Here is a 24,846-nt window from a genome sequence, read left to right on the forward strand (position 1 = left end):
AAAACAGTGTTGAAATTCCTCCAGAAACATATCTTCAGCAGATTTGGTATCCCTAGAGTGTTAATCAGTGATGGGGGCACTCATTTCTGTAATAAACAGCTTTACTCTGCTCTGGTACGTTATGGAGTCAACCACAGGGTAGCTACTCCATATCACCCACAAACTAATGGGCAAGCTGAAGTCTCAAATAGAGAACTCAAAAGAATCCTGGAACGGACTGTAATTAACCGTAGAAAGGATTGGGCAAGGAGCTTGGATGATGCTCTGTGGGCATACAGAACAGCATTCAAGACCCCTATAGGGACCTCCCCATACCAGCTTGTGTATGGAAAGGCATGTCACTTGCCAGTGGAACTGGAACATAAGGCCTACTGGGCAACCAGATTCCTAAACCTTGATGCCAAATTAGCTGGAGAAAAATGATTGCTTCAGTTAAATGAGCTAGAGGAATTTAGACTCAATGCTTTCGAGAATGCAAAGATTTATAAAGAGAAAGCGAAAAGATGGCATGATAAGAAATTGTCATCCAGAGTCTTCGAGTCGGGGCAGAAAGTCCTGCTATTTAATTCTAGGCTCAAATTATTCCCTGGGAAATTAAAATCCCGGTGGAGAGGTCCATATGTCATTACAAGTGTATCACCATATGGATACGTAGAGCTTCAGGATAATGACTCTAACAAAAAGTTCATTGTTAATGGACAGAGAATTAAACATTATCTTGAAAGTAACTTCGAGCAAGAATGCTCAAAACTGAGACTTGATTAGAGCTCAGTGGTAGTCCAGCTAAAGACAATAAAGAAGCGCTTGTTGGGAGGCAACCCAGCCATTTACAAAGTTTAATTATTAATTAAATAAATTTCCTTTTTTTACAGGTATGTGTCCAAGTATCTTTAAAGGGTAAAAATAGCAATTGATTGAATTCACAGAGTTACAGGGAAATTTGGAAGCTCACTGGCGTGAAAAAGCCAGTAAGAAACATTTTGGGCGTTGAACGCCCAAAAGAAGCACCCACTGGGCGTTCAACGCCAGTAAGGGTAGCCATCTGGGCGTTAAACGCCAGAAAGGAGCATCTTCTGGGCGTTGAACGCCAGAAAGAAGCACCTTCTGGGCGTTTAACGCCAGATTGTTAGCATCCTGGGCGTTCAGAAAAACGCCCAGTGACAAAGGACTTCCTGGCGTTCAACGCCAGAAAGAAGCATCAGCTGGGCGTTGAACGCCCAGGAGAAGCAGCATTTGGGCGTTAAACGCCCAAAACATGCATCGTTTGGGCGTTTAACGCCAGGATGGTGGGGAGGAGGTAAAATTCGTTTTTCTTTACAATTTTTCTAAATTTTTAAGTTTCAATTCATGATTTCTTGCATAAACATGTTTCAAAATGTCATCCTTCAAAATCAAATTGGTTTTCTAAGAACTCTAATTTCTAAAATCCCTTTTTCAAAAACATCAAATGTATCTTAATTCATAAACACAAATCTTTTTCTAATCCAATTCTTTTTCAAATATTTTTAATTTCTTCTCATATCTTTTTCAACTCATCTTATCTTTATTTGAAAATACCTTTCCTTCTACTCCTCTCCTTTCCTTTCTTTTGCTTGAGGACAAGCAAACCTCTAAGTTTGGTGTGATTTGCCATGATCACTGAGCTAAAACTCATTAAGATCATGGCACCTAAGAGAACAGGAAGAGCAAGGATGTGATCTAAGGGAGCTGAAGCGCCAGAAATTAATCCTTGAACAACACCCAAAGGACTAGAGGAACATCCACTTCCCAAAATACAGGTTGTTAAGTTCTAATTCCAGCTTTAACTCTGTGATAGTATTATTATAGGATTTTACCTTAGAAGTTATATAGTAGTAGTAGTAATTAGTATGTCTATTTTGATTTTATTTCCAATTAAGCTATAATTTATTTTTCTCATCATCATCAGGCATGAATAAAGTAGTATAATTTTTGAAGAATAAAGAAGTAATTTATATTTTTGAGTTCTTAGTAATAAAGACTATAATTAATTATATGTGGTGGCAATACTTTTTGTTCTCTGAATGAATGCTTGAACAGTGCATAAATTGTACTTTGAATTTGATGAATATTGGCTCCTCAAAGGATGAGGAACACGAAAAATATTGTTGATGATCTGAAAAATCAAGAAATTGATTCTAGAAGCAAGAAAAAGCAGTTAAAAAAAAAAAAAGAAAAACAAGCCATGAGCACTAGCCAAGAGCAAAAAGGATCCAAGGCTTTGAGCATCAATGGATAGGAGGGCCCAAGGAAATAAAATCCAGGCCTGAGCGGCTAAATCAAGCTGTCCCTAACCATGTGCTTGTGTCATGAAGGTCCAAGTGAAAAGCTTGAGACTGAGTGGTTAAAGTCGTGATCCAAAGCAAAAGAGTGTGCTTAAGAGCTCTGGACACCACTGACTGGGGACTCTAGCAAAGCTGAGTCACAATCTGAAAAGGTTCACCCAGTTATGTGTCTGTGGCATTTATGTATCCGGTGGTAATACTGGAAGACAAAGTGCTTAGGGCCACGGCCAAGACTCATAAGTAGCTGTGTTCAAGAATCAGCATACTACACTAGGAGAGTCAATAATACTATCGGAATTCTGAGTTCCTAAGGATGCCAATTATTCTAAAATTCAAAAGATACAGGGAGATGCCAAAACTGTTCAGAGACAAAAAGCTACAAGCCCCGCTCATCTAATAAGAATCTGAGCTTCATTTAAAACTCTAAAATATTATTACTTCTTAATTTCTGTTAGAACCTATTTTATTCATCTGGTTGCTTGAGGACAAGCAACAGTTTAAGTTTGGTGTTATGATGAGCGGATATTTTATACGCTTTTTGGGGGTAATTTCATGTAGATTTTAGCATGTTTTAATTAGTTTTTAGTTAAATATTATTAGTTTTTAGGCAAAAATCATATTTCTGGACTTTACTATGAGTGTGTGTATTTTTCTGTGATTTCAGGTATTTTCTGGCTGAAATTGAGGGAGCTGAGCAAAAATCTGACTTAGGCTGAAAAAGGACTGCTGATGTTGTTGGATCCTGACCTCCCTGCACTCGAAATGGATTTTCTGGAGCTACAGAAAACCAATTGGCGCGCTCTCAACGGCGTTGGAAAGTAGACATCCAGGGCTTTCCAGCATTATATAATAGTCCATACTTTGCGTAAGGATAGACGACGTAACTTGGCGTTGAACGCCAAGTTCATGCTGCTGTCTGGAGTTAAACGCCAGAAAAACGTCATGATCCGGAGTTGAACGCCCAAAACACGTCATAACCTGGAGTTTAACGCCAAGAAAGGCCGCTACTCGTGGATAGCTTTAGTCTCAGCCCCAGCACACACCAAGTGGGCCCCAGAAGTGGATTTCTGCACCAATTATCTTAGTTTACTCATATTCTGTAAACCTAGGTTACTAGTTTACTATTTAAACAACTTTTACAGACATTTCTTGTACCTCATGACATTTTTCAGATCTGAATTACATACTTTGTGACGGCATGAGTCTCTAAACTCCATTGTTGGGGGTGAGGAGCTCTGCAGCGTCTCGATGATTTAATACAATTCCTTTGTTTTCCATTCAAACACGCTTGTTCTTATCTAAGATGTTTATTCGCGCTTAATTGTGAAGAAGGTGATGATTCGTGACACTCATCACCTTCCTCAATCCATGAACGTGTGCCTGACAACCACCTCTGTTCTACATCAGATTGAATGAACATCTTTTAGATTCCTTAGTCAGAATCTTCGTGGTATAAGCCGGATTGATGGCGGCATTCATGAGAATCTGGAAGGTCTAAACCTTGTCTGTGGTATTCCGAGTAGGATTCTGGGATTGAATGACTGTGACGCGCTTCAAACTCCTGAAGGCTGGGCGTTAGTGACAGACGCAAAAGAATCAATGGATTCTATTCCAACCTGATTGAGAACCGACAGATGATTAGCCGTGCTGTGACAGAGCATAGGAACGTTTTCACTGAGAGGATGGGAGGTAGCCATTGACAACGGTGACACCCTACATAGAGCTTGCCATGGAAGGATCTTGCGTGTGTTGAAGGATTTCAAGGAAGAGTTGAAGTTCAGAGGACAAAGCATCTCCAAAACTCCAACATATTCCACAGTCCATTATAAACAAATAACTCTATTGTTCAAGTAATAACTATTTATTTTATGCCCTTTTTCTTTATTAAAATACGAGGCTAAAGAATCCTATTGATATCCTGATTAAGACAAATAAAATAAACATTGATTGCTTCAAGCCAATAATCTCCGTGGGATCGACCCTTACTCACGTAAGGTATTACTTGGACGACCCAGTGCACTTGCTGGTTAGTTGTGCGAATCACAAATTCGTGCACCACAATGCAAACCATTCTTCACAATTGATGTATTTTTTAAAAAAAATTGATGCATGATCCCTTTCTGTATGGTTTTGATTCCATGATTGGGAAATGATCTTCTGAACATTGTTACACATGCAGACACCAAACTTAGTGTTTGGTCATATGCTCCATCAAAAGAATTGCGCATATGTTCTAAGAATAGCTCCCTTTCTTTTGAAAAGCAAAAATTAAGTGTGCCTTAAGGGACACCAAACTTAGAAGTCTGACTTATGCTCTAAAATAAAATATGCATTTATCAAATATGAAAGTTCAAAATCATACTCAGGAAATCATAGCTTATTAAAGAGAAGACAGAAATCTTAAATCATGGGTTGCCTCCCATGAAGCGCTCTTTTATTGTCACTAGCTTGACATTGGACTCCCTTTAGGGTGGTTGATGTTGGTGATGTCTCAACTTGTCACCTCTCACTGTGAGCTTTCTCTGTGTGCCTTGATGCTCAATTTCCATATGCTCAAGAGAAAGTACTTGGTTGACAGTGTAATAATCTTTTGTTCCCAGCTGTTGATACACTAGTTGCACCTTGTCACCTTTGGCAAATCCTTCAGTTGGGATTTTCTTATTCTTCCACCCCTTGTAGGCCTTTTTCTTGTTTTTCTTCTTTTTCTTCCTTGTTGATATGCTTCCTTTGACAGTGACTTGAGTTGTGATACCTTCCTTTTTGTTTATCATCCCAGCTTCTTTTTAAATTCCTTTTTCTTCTTGTAGATGCTTGTTTTCCTATTCTACTGCCTTGTCGGTTGCTTGCTTTGGAAGGAAGTCACTACTTGTCTTGCTTGTTTCTTCATTCCTTTGTAATTCTGGAAAGACTTTCAAGGTGATGCTCTCCTCATGCATCCTGAGGGTTAGCTCTCCCTGTTCTATATCCACAATGGCTCTAGCAGTGGCCAAAAATGGTCGACCAAGTATTATGGAGTCATTTCCATTTTCTGAAGAATCCAGGATCACAAAATCTGCCGGATAGATGAACTTGTCAACCTTAACTAAAAGGTTCTCAATCAGCCCTTTAGGATATACTACTGATTGATCCACCAACTCCAAGGATTTCTGTATTGGTTTTACCTCCTCTATGCCAAGCTTCTTTACCAAAGAAGATGGGATTAGATTTATGCTTGCTCCTAAGTCACACATCCCCTTGTTGATGAATAAGTCTCCAATAGTGCAGGGTAGGAAGAAACCTCCAGGATCTTCAAGCTTGGGAGGGAGTTCCTTTTTGATGAGTGCACTGCATTCTTCACTAAGCATTACAGTCTCCTTCTCATTCCAACTTCTCTTCTTGTTGATGAGCTCCTTTAAGAACTTGGCATACAGAGGCATTTGCTCCAATGCCTCAGCCAAAGGTATGTTGATTTCCAACTTCTTGAAAGTCTCAAGAAATTTGTGGAAGTGCTGATCCTTTGTCTCTTTGTGGAATCTCTGTGGATAAGGTATTGGGGGTGTCAAGCTTTTCTCCCCTTGAAGTTGTATTGGAATCGGTTCTTCCATGATCTGCTTTCCCTTCTTCAGATTCTGTGGTTGGTTATTTTCCTCTGTGAGTTTTTCTGAGACATTCTTGCTTGTCATGTCCTTATTGATGGCTTTATCATTCCTTGTTGGCTCATTGTCATTCTCCATAAGTTTCTTGGTTGCTCCTTGGTTACCATCCACTAACATCTTTCCACTTCTTAGTTGCACGACCTTGCATTCTTCTTTTGGGTTAGGAATGGTGTCACTTGGTAGTGAGCTTGATGGTTTTTCAACAGAAATCTGTTTGGAGATTTGCCCAATCTGCCTCTCTAGGTTCTTCATGGTAGCTTCTTGATTCTTTGTTGTCAATTATTGGTTCTTCATCATTTTCTCCATGAGCAGCTCTAGATTAGTGATCCTCTGAGAGTCTTGTGAGATTGGTTGGTTTTGGGATGTTGATGGATGATGGTAAGTGCTTTGGTTAGTTGGGTGGTTATTGGGTAGGTGATAGTTAGAATTGGGGTAGTTATTTTGTGGTTTTCCGTATGTGTTTTGGTTAGTGTTTGGCTGGGGGTTGTGGTTTGTGTTTTTCCAATTGTTCTGACTTGAGTTTCTTTGCCATGGTTGTTGGTTTTGATTGTGGTTGTCTCCCCATCTGAGGTTGGGATGGTTCTTCCAAGATGGATTGTAAGTATCACCATAAACTTCATTTGTTCCAGGATTTTGGTTGTGCATGTATTGGACTTGCTCTTGCTATTGCTCCTCTTGAGTTTCTTCACTTTGCACCCATGTGGTTGATGGTTGGCTTGTGGTGCTCACTGCTGCTACTTGCAGGCCATCAATTCTTTTGGCCATTTGCTCAAACTGTTGTTGAATCTGCTGCTGCATCATCTTGTTCTGAGCTAGAATTGAATCCACTCCTTCTAACTCCATTACTCCTTTTCTCTATGATGGTTGGCGTTGTCTTTGATGAGCAAAGAAATATTGGTTGTTGGCCACCATATCAATGAGGTTTTGAGCTTCCTCTGTAGTTTTCATGAGTTGTAATGAGCCTCCAGCTGAGTGATCAAGTGCTTCTTGAGCCTTTAGAGTAAGTCCTTCATAGAAGTTTTGCAACTTATCCCACTCAGTAAACATCTCTGGTGGACATTTTCTCAATAGAGCTTTATATCTTTCCCATGCTTCATATAAATTCTCAGCCTCCATTTGAGTGAATGTCTGCACCTCAGTCTTCAATCTTATGATTCTTTGAGGGGGATAAAATTTGGCAAGGAACTTGCTCACCAAGTCATCCCAAGTGTTGATGCTTTCCTTTGGGAACGTTTCTAGCCATTGAGTGGCTTTGTCCCTGAGAGAGAATGGAAAGAGCAACAACTTTTTAACTGTCAGGAGGCACACCATTGGTTTTGACAGTATCACAAATCCTCAAGAAGGTAGATAGATGTTGATTCGGATCCTCCAATGGCCCTCCTCCAAAAGAACAGTTGTTTTGAACCAAAGTGATGAGTTGTGGCTTTAGTTCAAAGTTGTTTGCATTGACATTGGGAGTGAGAATGCTACTCCCACAGTGTCTAGCATTTGCAAATGTGTAGGAAGCCAGTACTCTTCTTTGTTGTTGGTTATTATTGGCTCTTCCTTCTGGTTGATTGGGATTTGATGGATCTCCTTCCATCTCTTGGAATTCCTCCTCAGATTCTTCCTCTCCAATAACGTTCTTCCCTCTTTCAGCTCTTCTTATTCTTCGAAGAGTTCTTTGGTCAAGTTCAGAGAGGATAGGGGAAGATCTTCCTGTACCTGACATACAAACACACAACAATGAACACACAGATCCAGAAAATCAATAAAACTTCAATCTATTGCTGGAATGAAATTTTAGTTAGTTTAAGCAAAAATTCAAACAGTTAGTGTGTTAGAGAAACAGAAAAGAAAAAGTGCTTAATCTAGACCTCGACTTCACTTAATCATTGTCAATCTATTTCAATCCCCGGCAACGGCGCCAAAAACTTGATGTGCGGAAAACGATCCGACACAAAACTCACCGGCAAGTGTACCGGGTCGCATCAAGTAATAATAACTCACATGAGTGAGGTTGATCCCACAGGGATTGAAGGATTGAGCAATTTTAGTTTAGTGGTTGATTTAGTCAAGCGAATCAAGTATTGGTTGAGTGATTTGTGTTTAACAGGAAGTAAATAACAGTAAATGTAAAGGGGGAAGGGTAGAATTGCAGAAATTAAAAGAAACGGAAAGTAAAAGGACTGAATCTTAAAGAACAAGAAATTAAATGACTGAAACTTAAAGTGCAAGAAATGTAAATTGCAGTAACTTAAATTGCAAGGAATATAAATTGCTTGAATGTAAGAGGGATTTGAGGATAGGGATTTTAGAATTTAAGCAAGAGAATGTGAATTGCAACAATCAATAGAGCGGAAATTGAATTAGAAGCTATTAGAATTCAAACAGTAAGGAAATTAAGTGCAGCAAAGGTTCACAGAAGAACCAAGAGTAAATTGGGATCTCAGGACTCCAGAGACTAGGTAGCAAAGCCTAGATCTCAATTGCCTTCCCAGATCCAAGCTCACAAAGCAATTAACAAGAAATTGAAGAAGAAGCAGTAAAGGGAATGTAAATGGATTCAATTATGCAGAAGAGAAATTAAAGAGCTCTTGAGTGGAGATTGAGACAGAATTCCCTCAATTCTTCACACCCAAAACTCAAAACAAGAAAAGTAAAAGTTCCCAAGCACGAACGAGGAAGAAGAGAGATCAATTCTCCTCCCCAATTCTCTGAAATCTCAGTGAAGTCACCAAGAGAAGTTGCAAAATTCAAAGCTCCAAAGAAAGTGTTAAATTTCAAAAGTCAAGTAAAAGGTAAAAATCCAAAAGTCCTAATTACATCAAACTAACTCCTATTTATACACTTTCTATTCTTGGATCTTGGGATTTGGATGGGCTTTTGATTTGGTGAAGAAATGAATTAAATTGGATTTTTAATTCAATTTTTGGCCCAAAATCAATTGCTTCCAGGAGGCTGCCCTGCCCTTGCGGAGGGCAGGGCAGGATTTGATGCATGCGGCCATGGTGCAGGCGTGGCGTGTGAGCTTGGTGCGCAGGATGCTGCCCTGCCCTCGCGGAGGGCAGGGCAGAAAAATTTGGTGCGCCAGATTGGTGCCTTGGTGCGCTGCTGGTGCTGCCGAATGATGCTTTGGTGCGCCAGATTGGTGCGCTGGCCGTGCCACAACAAAATGCTGCCCTGCCCTCGCGGAGGGCAGGGCAGTGTTTCCAAACTGAAGTCCCGCGTTCAAGACATGGCTGAAACACACGCTACTTATTTTCCTTGGCTTTCTTGGCACCATAATCAAGCCTAGTTCCTTGCTTCTTCATTGTCCCGTGTTCGACTCTTGTGGCATGCATGGGTGAACTTTTTCCTTTGATTTATTTTCCATGAAGGCCCGATACTACCCTTGTGGAGGGCAGGGCAAGGTTTTTCCTTCCTTTAATCCAAGGCACCATTTTGTGCTCTGCCCTTGTCGTGGGCAGGGCAGAGTTGCCTAGCAAGCTTTGTTCCCTTATGTTGCCCTCCTAGAGGGCAGTGTGCCCTTGTGGAGGGCAATGCTTGCCTTCCTCCTTTTATGCGCCACACTTCTTCTCTCTTGGGCCACATTTTCTTCTCCTTGGGCCACACTTTCTTAGGCCACGCTTTTCTCTTTTCTTCTTTTCTTCACCTACAATAAACCAAAACAACCACTCCAAGTATCACTAAATTCACAAGGCTTATAAATCAATTAAAAATCAATTAAATTTAGCTTAAACCTCATGAGTTAACATTAATTTCATGGTGGTTGTTTGATTTAAAGAAGTTATGCATTTTCACTCCAAATCAATTACTTAGGATGCAAGAAAGTGCATAAAGACTAACAAAACCAGTAAAATTAGCTTGAAAAATGGGTATATGATGACTTATCATCAGAACTCAATTCTCCTAGGGAGGTATTGATTTGCTCCCAATAGTTTTGTGGAGGAAAGTGCATCCCTTGAGGCATCTCAGGGATTTCATGATGAGTGGGATCTCTTGTTTGCTCCATCCTTTTCTTAGTGATGGGCTTGTCCTCATCAATGAGGATGTCTCCCTCTATGTCAATTCCAACTGAATAACAGAGGTGACAAATGAGATGAGGAAAGGCTAACCATGCCAAGGTAGAGGACTTGTTCGCCACCTTATAATGTTCTTGGGCTATAACCTCATGAACTTCTACTTCCTTTCCAATCATGATGCTATGAATCATGATAGCCCGGTCTATAGTAACTTCGGACCGGTTGCTAGTGGGAATGATTGAGCGTTGGATAAACTCCAACCATCCCCTAGCCACGGGCTTGAGGTCATGCCTTCTCAGTTGAACCGGCTTCCCTCTTGAATCTCTCTTCCATTGAGCGCCCTCTTCACAAATGTCTATGAGGACTTGGTCTAACCTTTGATCAAAGTTGACCCTTCTAGTGTAAGGGTGTTCATCTCCTTGCATTATGGGCAAGTTGAATGCCAACCTTACATTTTCCAGACTAAAATCTAAGCATTTCCCCCGAACCATTGTAAGCCAATTCTTTGGGTCCAGGTTCGCACTTTGATCATGGTTCTTGGTGATCCATGCATTGGCATAGAACTCTTGAACCATTAAGATTCCAACTTGTTGAATGGGATTGGTAAGAACTTCCTAACCTCTTCTTCGGATCTCCAGATATTCACTCTTTTTGAGTTTGAAAGGGACCTTGGGGATCACCTTCTTCATGGCCACAACTTCATAAAAGTGGTCTTCATGCACCCTTGAGATGAATATTTCCATCTCCCATGACTCGGATGTGGAAGCTTTTGCCTTCCCTTTCCACTTTCTAGAGGTTTCTCCGGCCTTAGGTGCCATAAATGGTTATGGAAAAACAAAAAGCAATGCTTTTACCACACCAAACTTAGAAGGTTTGCTCATCCTCGAGCAAAAGAAGAAAGAAGAGAGTAGAAGAAGAAGAAATGGAGGAGATGGAAGGGGCTTTGTGGTTCGGCCAAGGGGGAGAAGTAGTGTGTAGGTTGTGTGAAAATAAAGGAGTGAAGATGGGTTTATATAGGAGTGGAGAGGGGGTGTATGGTTCGGCCATGTATGGGCGGGTTTGGGAGGAAAAGTGGTTTGAATTTGAATGGTAAGGTAGGTGGGGTTTTATGAAGGAGGGATGTGAGTGGTGAAGAGAATGGTAGGATTTGATAGGTGAGGGGTTTTTGGGGAAGAGGTGTTGAGGTGATTGGTGAATGAGTGAAGAAGAGAGAGAGTGGTTGGGTAGGTGGGGATCCTGTGGGGTCCACAGATCCTGAGGTGTCAAGGATAATTCATCCCTGCACCATGTGGCGAGCAAAATTGCTCTTTCTGCCAATCCTGGCGTTAAACGCCGGGCTGGTGCCCATTTCTGGCGTTTAACGCCAGCTTGATGCCCATTCCTGGCGTTAAAGCCAGTCTGGTGTCCCTTTCTGGCATTAAACGCCCAAAATGGTGCCAGATTGGGTGTTAAACGCCCATTTGCTGCCCTTACTGGCGTTTAAATGCCAGTAAGGTTTTCCTCCAGGGTGTGCTATTTTTCTTTCTATTTTTTATTCTGTTTTTACTTTTTCAATTGATTTTGTGACTTCCCATGATCATTAACCTACAGAAAACATAAAATAACAAAGGAAAATGGATAAATATAACATTGGGTTGCCTCCCAACAAGCGCTTCTTTAATGTCAGTAGCTTGACAGTGGGCTCTCATGGAGCCTCACAGATACTCAGAGCAATGTTTGGAACCTCCCAACACCAAACTTAGAGTTTGAATGTGGGGGTTCAACACCAAACTTAGAAGTTGGTTGTGGCCTCCCAACACCAAACTTAGAGTTTGACTGTGGGGGCTCTGTTTGACTCTGTTTTGAGAGAAGCTTTTCATGCTTCCTCTCCATGGTAACAGAGGGATATCCTTGAGCCTTAAAAACGAAGGATTCTTCATTCACTTGAATGATCAATTCTCCTCTGTCAACATTAATCACAGCCTTTGCTGTGGCTAGGAATGGTCTGCCAAGGATGATGGATTCATCCATGCACTTCCCAGTCTCTAGGACTATGAAATCAGCAGGGATGTAATGGTCTTTAACCTTCACCAAAACATCCTCTACAAGTCCGTAAGCTTGTTTTCTTGAGTTGTCTGCCATCTCTAGTGAGATTCTTGCAGCTTGTACCTCAAAAATCCCTAGCTTCTCCATTAAAGAGAGAGGCATGAGGTTTATGCTTGACCCTAAGTCACACAGATCCTTCTTAAAGGTCATGGTGCCTATGGTACAAGGTATTGAGAACTTCCCAGGGTCCTGTCTCTTTTGAGGTAATCTCTGCCTAGTCAAGTCATCCAGTTCTTTGGTGAGCAAAGGGGGTTCATCCTCCCAAGTCTCATGACCAAATAACTTGTCATTTAGCTTCATGATTGCTTCAAGGTATTTAGAAACTTGCTCTTCAGTGACATCTTCATCCTCTTCAGAGGAAGAATACTCATCAGAGCTCATGAATGGCAGAAGTAAATCCAATGGGATCTCTATGGTCTCATTATGAGCCTCAGATTCCCATGGTTCCTCATTAGGGAACTCATTTGAGGCCAGTGGACGTCCATTGAGGTCTTCCTCAGTGGCGATCACTGCCTCTTCCTCCTCTCCAAGTTCGGCCATGTGGGTCATGTTAATGGCCTTGCATTCTCCTTTTGGATTCTCTTCTGTATTGCTTGGAAGAGTACTAGGAGGGAGTTTAGTAATTTTCTTGCTCAGCTGTCCCATTTGTGCCTCCAAGTTTCTAATGGAGGACCTTGTTTCAGTCATGAAACTTTGAGTGGTTTTGATTAGATCAGAGACCATGGTTGCTAAGTCAGAGTGGCTCTGCTTAGAATTCTCTGTCTGTTGCTGAGAAGATGATGGAAAAGGCTTGCCATTGCTAAACCTGTTTCTTCCACCATTTTTGTTGTTGAAACCTTGTTGAGGTCTCTGTTGATCCTTCTATGAGAGATTTCTCCATGAAGGATTATAGGTGTTTCCATAGGGTTCTCCCATGTAATTCACCTCTTCCATTGAAGGGTTCTCAGGATCATAAGCTTCTTCTTCAGATGAAGCATCCTTAGTACTGCCTAGTGCAGCTTGCATTCTAGACAGACTTTGAGAGATTATATTGACTTGCTGAGTCAATATTTTTTTCTGAGCCAATATGGCATTCAGAGTATCAATCTCAAGAACTCCTTTCTTCTGATTCGTCCCATTGTTCAAAGGATTCCTTTCAGAAGTGTACATGAATTGGTTATTTGCAACCATTTCAATGAGTTCTTGAGCTTCTGTAGGCGTCTTCTTCAGATGAAGAGATCCTCCAGCAGAGCTATCCAATGACATCTTGGACAGTTCAGACAGACCATCATAGAAGATACCTATGATGCTCCATTCAGAAAGCATGTCAGAATGACACTTTCTGATCAATTGTTTGTATCTTTCCTAAGCTTCATAGAGGGATTCTCCTTCCTTCTGCCTGAAGATTTGGACTTCCACTCTAATCTTACTCAATTTTTGAGGTGGAAAGAACTTTGCCAAAAAGGCATTGACTAGCTTTTCCCAAGAGTTCAGGCTTTCTTTAGGTTGTGAATCCAACCATATCCTAGCTCTGTCTCTTACTGCAAAAGGGAATAGCATAAGTCTGTAGACCTCAGGGTCAACCCCATTAGTCTTGACAGTGTCACAGATTTGCAAGAATTCAGCTAAAAACTGATGAGGATCTTCCAATGGAAGTCCATGGAACTTGCAATTCTGTTGCATTAGAGAAACTAATTGAGGCTTAAGCTCAAAGTTGTTTGCTCCAATGGCAGGGATAGAGATGCTTCTCCCATAGAAGTCGGGAGTAGGTGCAATAAATTCACCCAGCACCTTCCTTGCATTGTTGGCATTGTTGTTATTTTCGGCTGCCATGTCTTCTTCTTATTTGAAGATTTCTGTTAGGTCCTCTACAAAGAGTTGTGCCTTAGCTTCTCTTAGCTTTCGCTTCAAGGTCCTTTCAGGTTCAGGATTAGCCTCAACAAGAATGCTTTTGTCTTTGCTCCTGCTCATATGAAAGAGAAGAGAACAAAAAAATATGGAATCCTCTATGTCACAGTATAGAGATTTCTTGAGGTGTCAGAGAAAAAGAAGAATAGAAGGAGGAGGTAGAAGAATTCGAACTTATCAAGAGAGATAGAGTTCAAATTGTGCATTAAGGAGGAGTGTTAGTCCATAAATAGAAGGATGTGAGAAGAAGGGAAGAATTTTTGAAAATTAAAGTGAATTAATTAAAAGAAATTTTAAGAAATGGTAAGTGATTTTCGAAAAATAAGATTGGGAATGAAATAAAGTGATTTTTGAAAAAGATTTTGAAATTAGAAATCAAAAAGATATGATTGAAAACTATTTTGAAAAAGATGTGATTAAGAGATATGATTGAAAAGATATAGTTTTAAAAAGATATGATTGAGAAGATATGATTTGAAAAACAATTTAAAAAGATTTGATTTTGAAAATTAATGACTTGGATAACAAGAAATTTAAAAGATATGATTCAGACATTAAACCTTTCTCAACAGAAAAGGAAACATAATTGAAATGTTGAATCAAATCATTAATTGTTAGCAAGTATTTTTGAAAATGGAAAGAAATTGATTTTGAAAATATATGATTGAAAAGATATGATTTGAAAAAGATTTGATTTTGAAAAATTATGAAAACTTGAAAAAAAATTGAATTAAAAACAAAATCTTCCTTCTTGTGCCATCCTGGCGTTAAACGCCCAGAATGCTATACATTCTGGCGTTTAACGCCCAAAATGCTACCCTTTTGGGCGTTAAACGCCAGTTTTCCTTCTTCACTGGGTGTTTTGAATGCCCAGCTTTTTCTGTGTAATCCCTCTGCTGTATGTTCTGAATCTTTAATTCTCTGTATTATTGACTTGAAAAGACACAAAGAAAATTTTTTTTTTGAATTTTTAATGATGAGGAATAATCAAAATGCAACTAAAATCAAATAAACAATGCATGCAAGACACCAAACTTAGAAGTTTGTATACTATTGACACTAAGAATTTGAGAATGCATATGAGACACAATAAAACACTCAATACAAGAGAATGTAAAGATCAGAGCAAGGAAATCATCAAGAACAACTTGAAGATTAATGAAGACACATGAATTCAAAAAATGCAAGAAGAACAGAAACATGCAATTGACACCAAACTTAAAATTAGACACTAGACTCAAACAAGAAACATAAAATTATTTTTTTGGTTTTAAGATTTTATAATTTTTTTTGGATTTTTTTTTTGAAAATTATATGGAAAAGAAAATAAAGAGATTCAAAATTTTTAATAAGAATTTCAGGAATCATGCAATGTAAGTCTAAAGCTTTAATCTAAAAAGATTAGACATGGCTAGCCAAGCTTCAGCAGGACATTGCATTCAAGAGCTAAATTGATAAGAATCAATCAGCTTTGGTGATGATGAAAACATCACCTTGAAACTCTAGAATTCTTTCTTAAAAATTTTGAAGAAAAATACCTAATCTAAGCAACAAGATGAACCGTCAGTTGTCCAAACTCAAACAATCCCCGGCAACGGCGCCAAAAACTTGGTGCACGAAATTGTGATCACCAATGGCGCCATCAACATGGTACGCTCAATTGCAATCTCAACTCTTTATCACAACTTCGCACAACTAACCAGCAAGTGCACTGGGTCGTCCAAGTAATAAACCTTACGCGAGTAAGGGTCGATCCCACGGAGATTGTTGGTATGAAGCAAGCTATGGTCATCTTGTAAATCTTAGTCAGGCAGATTCAAATGGTTATGAATGATTTATGAATAAAGCATAAAATAAAGATAGAGATACTTATGTAATTCATTGGTGAGAATTTCATATAAGCGTATGGAGATGCTTTGTCCCTTCCGTCTCTCTGCTTTCCTACTGTCTTCATCCAATCCTTCTTACTCCTTTCCATGGCAAGCTGTATGTTGGGCATCACCGTTGTCAGTGGCTACAGTCTTGTCCTCTCAGTGAAAATGTTCAACGCGCTCTGTCACAGCACGACTAATCATCTGTCGGTTCTCAATCAGGTTGGAATACAATCCAGTGATTCTTTTGCGTCTGTCACTAACGCCCAGCCTTCAGGAGTTTGAAGCTCGTCACAATCATTCAATCCTTGAATCCTACTCAGAATACCACAGACAAGGTTTAGACCTTCCGGATTCTCTTGAATGCCGCCATCAATTCTAGCTTATACCACGAAGATTCCGATTAAGGGATCCAAGAGATATCCACTCAATCTAAGGTAGAACGGAGGTGGTTGTCAGGCACGCGTTCATAGGTGAGAATGATGATGAGTGTCACGGATCATCACATTCATCAAGTTGAGGAACAAGTGATATCTTAGAACAAGAATAGGCTGAATTGAATAGAAGAACAATAGTAATTGCATTAATACTCGAGGTACAACAGAGCTCCACACCTTAATCTATGGTGTGTAGAAACTCCACCGTTGAAAATACATAAGAACAAGGTCTAGGCATGGCCATGAGGCCAGCCCCCAAAACGTGATCAAAAGATTGAAAGATCTAAAGATGAAAATACAATAGCAAAAGGTCCTATTTGTAGAGAACTAGTAGCCTAGGATTTACAGAAATGAGTAAATGACATAAAAATCCACATCCAGGCCCACTTGGTGTGTGCTTGGGCTGAGCATTGAAGCTTTCATGTGTATAGACTTTTCTTGGAGTTAAACGCCAGCTTTTGTGCCAGTTTGGGTGTTTAACTCCCATTCTTGTGCCAGTTCCGGCGTTTAACGCCGGGCAGTTTTGAGCTGATTTGGAACGCCGGTTTGGGCCATCAAATCTCGGGCTAAGTATAAACTATTATACATTGCTGGAAAGCCCAAGATGTCTACTTTCCAACGCAATTCAGAGCGCGCCAATTGGGCTTCTGTAGCTCCAGAAAATCCGCTTCGAGTGCAGGGAGGTCAGAATCCAACAACATCTGCAGTCCTTTTCAGCCTCTGAATCAGATTTTTGCTCAGGTCCCTCAATTTCAGCCAGAAAATACCTAAAATCACAGAAAAATACACAAACTCATAGTAAAGTCCAGAAAAGTGAATTTTAACTAAAAACTAATAAAAATATAATAAAAACTGACTAAAACATACTAAAAACATACTAAAAATAATGCCAAAAAGCGTATAAATTATCCGCTCATCACAACACCAAACTTAAATTGTTGCTTGTCCCCAAGCAACTGAAAATCAAATAAGATAAAAAGAAGAGAATATGCAATGTATTCCAAAAACATCCATGAAGATCACTATTAATTAGATGAGCGGGGCTTTTAGCTTTTTGCCTCTGAACAGTTTTGGCATCTCACTCTATCCTTTGAAATTCAGAATGATTGGCTTCTATAGGAACTCAGAATCCAGATAGTGTTATTGATTCTCCTAGTTAAGCATGATGATTCTTGAACACAGCTACTTTATGAGTCTTGGCCGTAGCCCAAAGCACTCTGTCTTCTAGTATTACCACCGGATACATACATGCCACAGACACATAATTGGGTGAACCTTTTCAGATTGTGACTCAGCATTGCTAGAGTTCCCAATTAGAGGTGTCCAGGGTTCTTAAGCACACTCTTTTTGCCTTGGATCACAACTTCATTTTTTCCCTTTTTTTCATTTTTTTTGTATCCACTGCTTTTTCTTGCTTCAAGAATCATTTTTATGATTTTTCAGATCCTCAGTAACATGTCTCCTTTTTCATCATTCTTTCAAGAGCCAACAATCATGAACAACAAATTCAAAAGACATATGCACTGTTCAAGCATACATTCAGAAGTCAAAGTATTGACACCACATCAAAATAATTAATCTGTTATAAAATTCAAAATTCATGCAATTCTTCTCTTTTTCAATTAAGAACATTTTTCATTTAAGAAAGGTGGTGGATTCATAGGACATTCATAACTTTAAGGCATAGACACTAAGACACTAATGATCATGTAATAAGACACAAATATAGATAAACATAAGCATAAAATTCGAAAAATAGGAAAATAAGGAACAAGGAAATTAAAGAATGGGTCCACCTTAGTGATGGCGGCTTGTTCTTCCTCTTGAAGATCTTATGGAGTGCTTGAGCTCCTTAATGTCTCTTCCTTGCCTTTGTTGCTCCTCTCTCATGATTCTTTGATCTTCTCTAATTTCATGGAGGAGGATGGAATGTTCTTGGTGCTCTACCCTTAGTTGTCCCATGTTAGAACTCAATTCTCCTAGGGAGGTGTTGATTTGCTCCCAATAGTTTTGTGGAGGAAAGTGCATCCCTTGAGGCATCTCAGGGATTTCATGACGAGTGGGATCTCTTGTTTGCTCCATCCTTTTCTTAGTGATGGGCTTGTCCTCATCAATGAGGATGTCTCCCACTATGTCAATTCCAACTGAATAACAGAGGTGACAAATGAGATGAGGAAAGGCTAACCTTGCCAAGGTAGAGGACTTGTCCGCCACCTTATAAAGTTCTTGGGCTATAACCTCATGAACTTCTACTTCCTCTCCAATTATGATGCTATAAATCATGATAGCCCGGTCTATAGTAACTTCGGACCGGTTGCTAATGGGAATGATTGAGCGTTGGATAAACTCCAACCATCCCCTAGCCACGGGCTTGAGGTCATGCCTTCTCAGTTGAATCGGCTTCCCTCTTGAATCTCTCTTCCATTGAGCGCCCTCTTCACAAATGTCTTTGAGGACTTGGTCCAACCTTTGATCAAAGTTGACCCTTCTAGTGTAAGGGTGTTCATCTCCTTGCATCATGGGCAAGTTGAATGCCAACCTTATATTTTCTGGACTAAAATCTAAGCATTTCCCCCGAACCATTGTAAGCCAATTCTTTGGGTCTGGGTTCACACTTTGATCATGGTTCTTGGTGATCCATGCATTGGCATAGAACTCTTGAACCATTAAGATTCCGACTTGTTGAATGGGGTTGGTAAGAACTTCCCAACCTCTTCTTCGGATCTCATGTCGAATCTCTGGATATTCACTCTTTTTGAGTTTGAAAGGGACCTCGGGGATCACCTTCTTCATGGCCACAACTTCATAGAAGTGGTCTTGATGTACCCTTGAGATGAATCTCTCCATCTCCCATGACTCGGATGTGGAAGCTTTTGCCTTCCCTTTCCTCTTTCTAGAGGTTTCTCCGGCCTTATGTGCCATAAATGGTTATGGAAAAACAAAAAGCAATGATTTTACCACACCAAACTTAGAAGGTTTGCTCGTCCTCGAGAAAAAGAAGAAAGAAGAGAGTAGAAGAAGAAGAAATGGAGGAGATGGAAGGGGCTTTGTGGTTCGGCCAAGGGGGAGAAGTAGTGTGTAGGTTGTGTGAAAATGAAGGAGTGAAGATGGGTTTATATAGGAGTGGAGAGAGGGTGTATGGTTCGGCCATGTATGGGTGGGTTTGGGAGGGAAAGTGGTTTGAATTTGAATGGTAAGGTAGGTGGGGTTTTATGAAGGATGGATGTGAGTGGTGAAGAGAATGGTAGGATTTGATAGGTGAGGGGTTTTTGGGGAAGAGGTGTTGAGGTCATTGGTAAATGGGTGAAGAAGAGAGAGAGTGGTGGGGTAGGTGGGGATCCTGTGGGGTCCATAGATCCTGAGGTGTCAAGGATAATTCATCCCTGCACCATGTGGCGAGCAAAATTGCTCTTTCTGCCAATCCTAGCATTAAACGCCGGGCTGGTGCCCATTTCTGGCGTTTAACGCCAGCTTGATGCCCATTCCTGGCGTTAAAGCCAGTCTGGTGTCCCTTTCTGGCGTTAAACGCCCAAAATGGTGCCAGAATGGGTGTTAAACGCCCATTTGCTGCCCTTACTGGCGTTTAAATGCCAGCAAGGTTTTCCTCCAGGGTGTGCTATTTTTCTTTCTATTTTTTATTCTGTTTTTGCTTTTTCAATTGATTTTGTGACTTCCCATGATCATCAACCTACAGAAAACATAAAATAACAAAGGAAAATAGATAAATATAACATTGGGTTGCCTCCCAACAAGCGCTTCTTTAATGTCAGTAGCTTGACAGTGGGCTCTCATGGAGCCTCACAGATACTCAGAGCAATGTTTGGAACCTCCCAACACCAAACTTAGAGTTTGAATGTGGGGGTTCAACACCAAACTTAGAAGTTGGTTGTGGCCTCCCAACACCAAACTTAGAGTTTGACTGTGGGGGCTCTGTTTGACTCTGTTTTGAGAGAAGCTTTTCATGCTTCCTCTCCATGGTAACAGAGGGATATCCTTGAGCCTTAAACACGAAGGATTCTTCATTCACTTGAATGATCAATTCTCCTCTGTCAACATCAATCACAGCCTTTGCTGTGGCTAGGAAGGGTCTGCCAAGGATGATGGATTCATCCATGCACTTCCCAGTCTCTAGGACTATGAAATCAGCAGGGATGTAATGGTCTTTAACCTTCACCAAAACATCCTCTACAAGTCCATAAGCTTGTTTTCTTGAGTTGTCTGCCATCTCTAGTGAGATTCTTGCAGCTTGTACCTCAAAGATCCCTAGCTTCTCCATTACAGAGAGAGGCATGAGGTTTATGCTTGACCCTAAGTCACACAGAGCCTTCTTAAAGGTCATGGTGCCTATGGTACAAGGTATTGAGAACTTCCCAGGGTCCTGTCTCTTTTGAGGTAATCTCTGCCTAGTCAAGTCATCCAGTTCTTTGGTGAGCAAAGGGGGTTCATCCTCCCAAGTCTCATGACCAAATAACTTGTCATTTAGCTTCATGATTGCTTCAAGGTATTTAGAAACTTGCTCTTCAGTGACATCTTCATCCTCTTCAGAGGAAGAATACTCATCAGAGCTCATGAATGGCAGAAGTAAATCCAATGGGATCTCTATGGTCTCATTATGAGCCTCAGATTCCCATGGTTCCTCATTAGGGAACTCATTTGAGGCCAGTGGACGTCCATTGAGGTCTTCCTCAGTGGCGATCACTGCCTCTTCCTCCTCTCCAAGTTCGGCCATGTGGGTCATGTTAATGGCCTTGCATTCTCCTTTTGGATTCTCTTATGTATTGCTTGGAAGAGTACAAGGAGGGAGCTTAGTAATTTTCTTGCTCAGCTGTCCCACTTGTGCCTCCAAGTTTCTAATGGAGGACCTTGTTTCAGTCATGAAACTTTGAGTGGTTTTGATTAGATCAGAGACCATGGTTGCTAAGTCAGGGTGGCTCTGCTTAGAATTCTCTTTCTGTTGCTGAGAAGATGATGGAAAAGGCTTGCCATTGCTAAACCTGTTCCTTCCACCATTATTATTGTTGAAACCTTGTTGAGGTCTTTGTTGATCCTTCCATGAGAGATTTGGATGATTTCTCCATGAAGGATTATAGGTGTTTCCATAAGGTTCTCCCATGTAATTCACCTCTTCCATTTAAGGGTTCTCAGGATCATAAGCTTCTTCTTCAGATGAAGCATCCTTAGTACTACCTGGTGCAGCTTGCATTCCAGACAGACTTTGAGAGATCATATTGACTTGCTGAGTCAATATTTTGTTCTGAGCCAATATGGCATTCAGAGTATCAATCTCAAGAACTCCTTTCTTCTGATTCGTCCCATTGTTCATAGGATTCCTTTCAGAAGTGTACATGAATTGGTTATTTGCAACCATTTCAATGAGTTCTTGAGCTTCTGTAGGCGTCTTCTTCAGATGAAGAGATCCTCCAGCAAAGCTATCCAATGACATCTTGGACAGTTCAGACAGACCATCATAGAAGATACCTATGATGCTCCATTCAGAAAGCATGTCAGAAGGACACTTTCTGATCAATTATTTGTATCTTTCCCAAGCTTCATAGAGGGATTCTCCTTCCTTCTGTCTGAATGTTTGGACTTCCACTCTAAGCTTACTCAATTTTTGAGGTGGAAAGAACTTTGCCAAAAAGGCATTGACTAGCTTTTCCCAAGAGTTCAGGCTTTCTTTGGGTTGTGAATCCAACCATATCCTAGCACTGTCTCTTAAAGCAAAAGGGAATAGCATAAGTCTGTAGACCTCAGGGTCAACCCCATTAGTCTTGACAGTGTCACAGATTTGCAAGAATTCAGCTAAAAACTGATGCGGATCTTCCAATGGAAGTCCATGGAACTTGCAATTCTGTTGCATTAGAGAAACTAATTGAGGCTTAAGCTCAAAGTTGTTTGCTCTAATGGCAGGGATAGAGATGCTTCTCCCATAGAAGTCAGGAGTAGGTGCAGTAAAGTCACCTAGCACCTTCCTTGCATTGTTGGCATTGTTGTTATTTTTGGCTGCCATGTCTTCTTCTTGTTTGAAGATTTCTGTTAGGTCCTCTACAAAGAGTTGTGCCTTAGCTTCTCTTAGCTTTCGCTTCAAGGTCCTTTCAGGTTCAGGATCAGCCTCAACAAGAATGCTTTTGTCTTTTCTCCTGCTCATATGAAAGAGAAGAGAACAAGAAAATATGGAATCCTCTATGTCACAGTATTGAGATTCCTTGAGGTGTCAGAGAAAAAGAAGAATAGAAGGAGGAGGTAGAAGAATTCAAACTTATCAAGAGAGATAGAGTTCGAATTGTGCATTAAGGAGGAGTGTTAGTCCATAAATAGAAGGATGTGAGAAGAGGGGAAGAATTTTTGAAAATTAAAGTGAATTAATGAAAAGAAATTTTAAGAAATGGTAAATGATTTTCGAAAAATAAGATTGGGAAAGAAATAAAGTGATTTTTGAAAAAGATTTTGAAATTAGAAATAAAAAAGATATGATTGAAAACTATTTTGAAAAAGATGTGATTAAGAGATATGATTGAAAAGATATAGTTTTAAAAAGATATGATTGAGAAGATATGATTTGAAAAACAATTTAAAAAGATTTAATTTTGAAAATTAATGACTTGGCTAACAAGAAATTTAAAAGATATGATTCAGACATTAAACCTTTCTCAACAGAAAAGGAAACATAATTGAAACGTTGAATCAAATCATTAATTGTTAGAAAGTATTTTTGAAAATGGAAAGAAATTGATTTTGAAAATATATGATTGAAAAGATATGATTTGAAAAAGATTTGATTTTGAAAAATTATGAAAACTTGAAAAAAAATTGAATTAAAAACAAAATCTTCCCTCTTGTGCCATCCTGGCGTTAAACGCCCAGAATGGTATACATTCTGGCGTTTAACGCCCAAAATGCTACCCTTTTGGGTGTTAAACGCCCAGCCAGGTACCCTGACTAGTGTTTAAACGCCAGTTTTCCTTCTTCACTGGGTGTTTTGAACGCCCAGCTTTTTCTGTGTAATCCTCTGCTGTATGTTCTGAATCTTTAATTCTCTATATTATTGACTTAAAAAGACACAAAGAAATTTTTTTTTTAATTTTTAATGATGAGGAATAATCAAAATGCAACTAAAATCAAATAAACAATGCATGCAAGACACCAAACTTAGAAGTTTGTATACTATTGACACTAACAATTTGAGAATGCATATGAGACACAACAAAACACTCAATACAAGAGAATGTAAAGATCAGAGCAAGGAAATCATCAAGAACAACTTGAAGATTAATGAAGACACATGAATTCAAAAAATGCAAGAAGAACAGAAACATGCAATTGACATCAAACTTAAAATTAGACACTAGATTCAAACAAGAAACATAAAATTATTTTTTTGGTTTTAAGATTTTATATTTTTTTTGGATTTTTTTTTCGAAAATTATATGGAAAAGAAAATAAAGAGATTCAAAATTTTTAATAAGAATTCCAGGAATCATGCAATTTAAGTCTAAAGCTTTAATCTAAAAAGATTAGACATGGCTAGCCAAGCTTCAGCAGGACATTGCATTCAAGAGCTAAATTGATGAGAATCAATCAGCTTTGGTGATGATAAAAACATCACCTTGAAACTCTAGAATTATTTCTTAAAAATTCTGAAGAAAAATACCTAATCTAAGCAACAAGATGAACCGTCAGTTGTCCAAACTCAAATAATCCCCGGCAACGGTGCCAAAAGCTTGGTGCACGAAATTGTGATCATCAATGGTGCCATCAACATGGTACGCTCAATTGCAATCTCAACTCTTTATCACAACTTTGCACAACTAACCAGCAAGTGCACTGGGTCGTCCAAGTAATAAACCTTACGCGAGTAAGGGTCGATCCCACGGAGATTGTTGGTATGAAGTAAGCTATGGTCATCTTATAAATCTTAGTCAGGCAGATTCAAATGGTTATGAATGATTTATGAATAAAGCATAAAAAAAAGATAGAGATACTTATGTAATTCATTGGTGAGAATTTCAGATAAGCGTATGGAGATGCTTTGTCCCTTCCGTCCTCAATGTGAAAATGTTCAACGTGCTCTGTCACAGCACGGCTAATCCTCTGTCGGTTCTCAATCAGGTTGGAATACAATCCAGTGATTCTTTTGCGTCTGTCACTAGCACCCAGCCTTCAGGAGTTTGAAGCTCGTCACAGTCATTCAATCCTTGAATCCTACTCAGAATACCACAGACAAGGTTTAGACCTTCCGGATTCTCTTGAATGCCGCCATCAATTCTAGCTTATACCACGAAGATTCTGATTAAGGGATCCAAGAGATATCCACTCAATCTAAGGTAGAATGGAGGTGGTTGTCAGGCACGCGTTCATAGGTGAGAATGATGATGAGTGTCACGGATCATCACATTCATCAAGTTGAAGAACAAGTGATATCTTAGAACACGAATAGGCTGAATTGAATAGAAGAACAATAGTAATTGCATTAATACTCGAGGTACAGCAGAGCTCCACACCTTAATCTATGGTGTGTAGAAACTCCACCGTTGAAAATACATAAGAACAAGGTCTAGGCATTGCCGTGAGGCCAGCCCCAAAAACGTGATCAAAAGATTCAAAGATCTAAAGATGAAAATACA

At 39.8% G+C, this 24,846-nt stretch overlaps 1 non-coding gene across 1 annotated transcript; it reads left to right on the forward strand.

Moving 5' to 3' along the window:
- The first annotated feature begins 21,719 nt into the window (after positions 1-21,719).
- LOC130942647 (small nucleolar RNA R71) lies at positions 21,720-21,827 on the forward strand. Its single transcript, XR_009071212.1, has one exon. It is a non-coding gene; the product is annotated as a small nucleolar RNA R71 (small nucleolar RNA).
- The last annotated feature ends 3,019 nt before the right edge of the window (positions 21,828-24,846 follow it).

The sequence above is a fragment of the Arachis stenosperma genome, chromosome 7 (genome assembly GCF_014773155.1).
Source record: "Arachis stenosperma cultivar V10309 chromosome 7, arast.V10309.gnm1.PFL2, whole genome shotgun sequence".
NCBI lineage: Eukaryota > Viridiplantae > Streptophyta > Magnoliopsida > Fabales > Fabaceae > Arachis > Arachis stenosperma.